Source organism: Helianthus annuus, chromosome 10 (genome assembly GCF_002127325.2).
Source record: "Helianthus annuus cultivar XRQ/B chromosome 10, HanXRQr2.0-SUNRISE, whole genome shotgun sequence".
Lineage (NCBI taxonomy): Eukaryota > Viridiplantae > Streptophyta > Magnoliopsida > Asterales > Asteraceae > Helianthus > Helianthus annuus.
This window is the reverse complement of record NC_035442.2, coordinates 138,952,558-138,958,557: the sequence shown is the minus strand read 5'-3', so window position 1 is coordinate 138,958,557 and position 6,000 is coordinate 138,952,558.

Sequence of the window (6,000 nt, the reverse complement as noted above, 5' to 3'; positions counted from 1 at the left end):
TAAATTCATAATTGTATTTATAGATGATATCCTAATTTACTCTAAGAGTAAAGAGGAACATGCAGCGCATCTGCATGCACTCCTAAATTTGCTGAGAAAATAAAAGCTTTATGCTAAATTTTCGAAATGCGAATTTTGGTTAGAAGAAGTGCAGTCTCTTGGACATCTAGTTAACCATGAAGGAATTCATGTGGATCCCACAAAGATTGAGGCAATTACTAAGTGGAAAACCCCTGAGTCGCCAACAGAGGTTAGAAGTTTTCTAGGACTGGCCGGTTATTATAGAAGGTTTATCCGAGATTTTTCTAGAATAGTCATTCCCTTAACAAAATTAACCTGTAAGTCTGTTAAGTTTGAATGGGGACCAAAACAAGAAGAAGACTTTAGAATTCTTAAGCAAAGATTAACCTACACACCCATACTAGCATTACCAAAAGGAACTGAAGACTTTGTAGTCTATTGTGACGCCTCTAAGTTAGGTTATGGATGTGTGTTGATGCAACGTCAAAAGGTTATAGCCTATGCATCTAGACAACTTAAGAATCATGAAGAGAATTATTCAACACATGATTTAGAATTAGGAGCTATAATTTTTGCCCTGAAAATTTGGAGACATTACCTTTACGGTAATAAGTTTACCATTTTCATCGATCATAAGACAAAAATGCTGGATGGAAATTCTTAGTGATTATGATTGTAATATCCAGTACCATGTAGGAAAGGCAAATGTAGTAGCTGATGCTTTAAGTCGAAAGTATCATGAAAAGCCAAAAAGAGTACGTTCTCTTAAATTAAATCTGCAGATAGATTTAAATGAGCAAATTAGAGAAGTACAAGAATCAGTAATCAAGAATGATACTGAGAAATTGAAAGGAATGATTAAGGAATTAGAACAAGGAACAGATGGAATATGGAGATTCCATAAGAAAAGGATGTGGGTACCTAAACAAGGAAACCTACGCCACTGAATATTAGAAGAATCCCATAAGTCTAAGTATACGATACATCCTGGAAGTGATAAGATGTATCAAGATTTAAGAAAGAATTTCTGGTGGATAGGAATGAAAAAGGATATAGCAGCTTATGTCGCCAAGTGACTAATCTGTTCTCAAGTTAAAGTTGAACATCAGAAACCCTCAGGTTTATTGCAGCAATTGGAAATGCCAATATAGAAATGGGAATTGATAACAATGTACTTTGTTACCAAACTACCCAAGACATGAAAAGGTAATGATACAATCTGGGTGATTGTAGATAGGTTAACCAAGTCTGCTCATTTCCTATCGATGAAGGAAACTTCCAGTATGGAACAATTAGCCAAGTTGTATGTAAACGAAATAGTTTCATTACATGGAATTACTTTATCTATTGTTTCTGATAGAGATAGCCGCTTTACTTCTCATTTTTGGACAAGTTTCCAAAAACAATGGGAACCAAGCTAAATCTAAGCACCGCTTATCATCCTCGAACGGATGGACAAAGCGAAAGGACAATTCAGACAATGGAAGATATGCTTAGAGCTTGTGTAATTGATTTCGGAGGAAATTGGGACGATCATCTACCACTGATAGAATTTTCCTACAATAACAGCTATCATACCAGCATCAATGCTGAACCATTTGAAGCACTTTATGGACGAAAGTGCCGAACTTCAGTCTGTTGGGCAGAAATTGGGGAAAAGCAACTATCTGGACCAGAAATAGTACAAGAAACAACGGACAAGATTATTCAAGTCAAAGAAAGACTGAAAGCAGCATGCGATCGACAGAAGAGTTATGCTAATAACAGGCGAAAGCCGTTAGAATTTCAAGTAGGCGACAAGGTGTTATTAAAAGTCTCTCCTTGGAAAGGAGTAGTCAGATTCATAAAAAGGGGAAAGCTAAGCCCCAGGTATGTTGGACCTTTTGAGATTATTAGAAGAATAGGACCTGTAGCCTATCAGTTACAACTGCCAGAGGAAATGGCAGGAATACATGATGTATTTCATGTATGTAATCTCAAAAAGTGCTTAGCCGGTGAATCATTAGTAGTACCTCTTAAGGATATAGAGCTAAATGAGAAACTTAAGTTCGTAGAGAAACCCCTACAGATTGAAGACAGAAAAGTCAAGAATCTCAAAGACAAGAGATTAGTTCTAGTCAAAGTGAAATGGGATTCCAAGAGAGGACCAGAATACACTTGGGAGCTTGAATCAGAAATGCAGAGGAAATATCCACACCTGTTCTAGTAGACCTCGAGGATGAGTTCTAAAACAAGGTGGGGAGGATATAACAACCCTCCTAAATTATTTATAACACCCCCATACGTCCTAAAATACATCCCGTATACAAAAAACGGGCCAAATATACCTTTATATAATTAAAAATCAAATAAAACAAATAAATAAAGGGTCTCGTGGCCCGCGACAGAGAATGCACAGGGTGTCGCGGGGCGCGACAGCCGGGACACCAGGCCACACCAAATCGTGCCACGTGTCCGACGCGTGTGGAGGCTAGCGGTTGACTCGACAACCCTATAACGGGACACGTAGTCCCTAGCGGCCAGCGATGGGCTTAGCCTAGGGCGCCGCGGGGCACGACAGGGTCAGTGATCAGCCCTATAAATTGGATTTCGACTATCAGTTGAAATTTGTTCATCACACAATTCTCTCTCTGAATTACTAAATATCTTAAGTAATCCCCGGGTATTATACCCACTAAAATAACGAAGTTCTGCCTCGATGTAAGTATCAAAGCCCCCGGTTACGTTGTAGATACGCTGCCCGATTGATCTAGTGCTTTGTAACGGCTGTCGAGGCTCTGCCCGACGTAGTCGTTGGAGTTTCTGTCTCGGGGTGGATATAACTAATGTAAAATTTGGGTTATTATACTAACGCGTGTGCATTGTTTAATTAATAGATTATAACCAGGAAAATCACAGGAAAAATACCTAAAGTAGTAATGTGAGCAATCTGCTTTTTGTAAACTGTTTTTACAAAACCTTAAATATTTTAAAATAATTAGTAGTGGTTGAGTCTTTGTAATTCTTCAATTACTACCGGTATTTTGGGGTTTTGTATACAAAATGTGGAACACGTTACCATTGGACAACGAGATAGCCAATGAGTAATATGACCCACCAGTCAGGATTAACAATACTGAATGAGTAATTGTGTAGAGATAAACATTGTAATCGCTCTCAATACTGTGAATTGATAAAACTCTTCTTGATTAAATTGGGATTCGCTCACCAGTATTTCCCACTGACTAAATGTTTTTAAACGCGTTTCAGGTAACAAAATGGGAAAACCAATTAGAAGAGAGCTGGACAGCACTGAAGGCTTGGAAAAGTGGCTATAAAAGTTACCTAAATAAAGATGTTTTATTCAATAAATTAGGGTTTATCCCAATAAACGTGATGTAATAAAAACTTGGGAATTTCCCATGTGTTTAATATTATAAAAATGTGGTATTTTACTCTGATAAAATATTTCCTAACTATGGTCCTGATGTAAATTCCGCTGCCAAATTAATAAATACCGATACCACTGAATCTTGGCTCGCGGCCGCCCGCTCCCTGGTGACTAGGGGCCGGGGGTTGCGAGAAGTGTAGTTCTTCTTGTGAACTTTGAGTTGTCGTGAGGCGGTAAGCAATAACTTTCTTGCGTTACATTAACACGCAACCGAGCCCTTGAATCAACGCATCGCAGTAGACAATAAAATCATCGGTACCTTCAGGTAATGAAAGAATAGGAGCACTACAAAGTTTCTCCTTCAGTTTCTGAAATGCAAACTCCTGAGCATCATTCCACTTGTAAGTGATACCCTTTTGAGTTAAAGTTGTGAGGGGTTGAGCAATCTTTGAAAATCCCTAGATGAATCTGCGGTAGTAACATGCCAATCCCAAGAATTGACGAATTTCAGTTGGAGTTTTCAGTGTCAACCAGTTCTTGATAGAGTCAATCTTATCTAGATCAACATGAATCCCAGCTTCATTGACCACGTGTCCAAGGAAATGTACTTCACGGAGCCAAAAGTTTTCGAGAACTTGGCATAGAGTTGTTCGTTTCGAAGAAGTTCCAGAATAAGGCGTAAGTGTTGCTCGTGTTCTTCTCGATTCTTCGAGTATATTAAGATGTTGTCGATGAATACAATTACGAATTTATCGTGGTAAGGTTTGCATACACGGTTCATGAGATCCATGAAGACTGCAGGTGTGTTTGTCATTCCAAAAGGCCTAACCAGAAACTCGTAATGGCCGTAGCGAGTTCTGAAGGCTGTTTTAGAGATGTCCTCGTGTCGGAATCTCAGCTGATGATAGCCTGATTGTAGATCAATCTTGGAAAAATAACTCGACCCTTGTAGCTGGTCGAATAGATCGTCAATGCGCGGGAGTGCGTAATGGTTGTTGATAGTTACTGTAAGACCCCCAAATTCCACCTGCGGAAACCCCGCGAGGCGTGTTACGCATCAGAGTTCGAGCCACCAATCACATTGAACCAATGGTAAAAACTTAATAAAACATGCCATTAATTACCAACAGAAATTGTCAAACATGATATCAATTCTCAAGATGTTGTGTAGCGGAAGCATGTAATAAGTCGTTTAGCAATTGTTTCATAATAATACTTAAAACCAATGTATCAAATGTAAGTTAATCCGAAAGCCTCGATCCATGACCACTCCAGCACTTCCAGATAGCAAGTCCATGTTCCAAGGTTAACGACCTACAAGCATGCAAACAAGTGTGTCAGACTACGCTGGTTAGTTCAAGGTTTTGTTAACGTGTTTTGTTACCAGATGTATGTTAATGCGATTCAATGTTGCGTTACGATGTTGCTCATGCTAGTTACCCTAGGGAGTGTGCCCATATGTAACCGAGGAGTGTGCCTCTTAGCAACCCACTATGTTGTTCATGCTAGTTACCCTAGGGAGTGCGCCCATATGTAACCGAGGAGTGTGCCTCTTAACAACCATAGTGATACCCAGATAATTAGTTCACGCCCGTCCTTACGGCCCGGTGTGAGGTCTCCCACCTAATAGCGCTATCAACTAATTACCCCATTGCCCTCCAGGCAATCCGATGATAGATTCCATGTTCAATAACCAAAACCGATTAAGTTGTTTACCCAAGGTTTCCCTTCCAAATGTTTACCAGTTGTCCCAAACCACCGGGATGCATGCTTGAGAAAATGCAATGAACTCACCTGGGATTGCTCGGTATGATACACGAAAAGGGTTCAGTTAAGCTACAATGTGATCAACCACGTCCTAGCATGTTTATCATACAAGTCAGGTTTGTATACAAGCATTGCACGTATGTTCTACACGTCTCGTATCAAGTTGTGTACAAGTATTGACCATTGTATTCACGTATAAGCATAGCAGTTCAACAGTAGCTTTACAAAAACAACGTCCAAATATGCGGCCCAATCAGATGGGCTCGTGACAGTGTGCAAGTCCAACCGTGTGTACGTGTATATGGTCTCGAGTCGAGACTAAGCTCTCGAGTCGAGACTAAGTGGTCTCGTGTTGTACTGGTTTCCAAGTCTCGAGTCGCAACAAGGTGATCTCGAGTTGTCATGTGCTTGTCGAGACTACACGGTCTCGAGTCGCAACCGGACCCGCAACCATGGTCTCGAGTTGTGCTTGCTGTGTGTTGGCGATGTGGTCTCGAGTCGAGACTGAGGGTTCTCGACTCGCAACCTGTGTCGAGACTAAGCATGTAACAGACTTCCTTAATTATCAGCAACCATCATTCCGTGATTTCAGCTAACATATTCGGCAGTTTCATAAACCGGATCAAGCAACAACTTATTCAGAAATCAATCATGTTCATAATCGTTCATATCCTATCAAGAACAACTATTTACCAATACGCAGACCATATGATCGGATTCATGTGATTACTCAAATTATAAACTATCATGCAACCCTAAGCCATGTGTACAATAATTCAATCCATACTACAAATCAAAATATCACAACCGGTTATCATGCATACACCCTAACCGAATTAGAT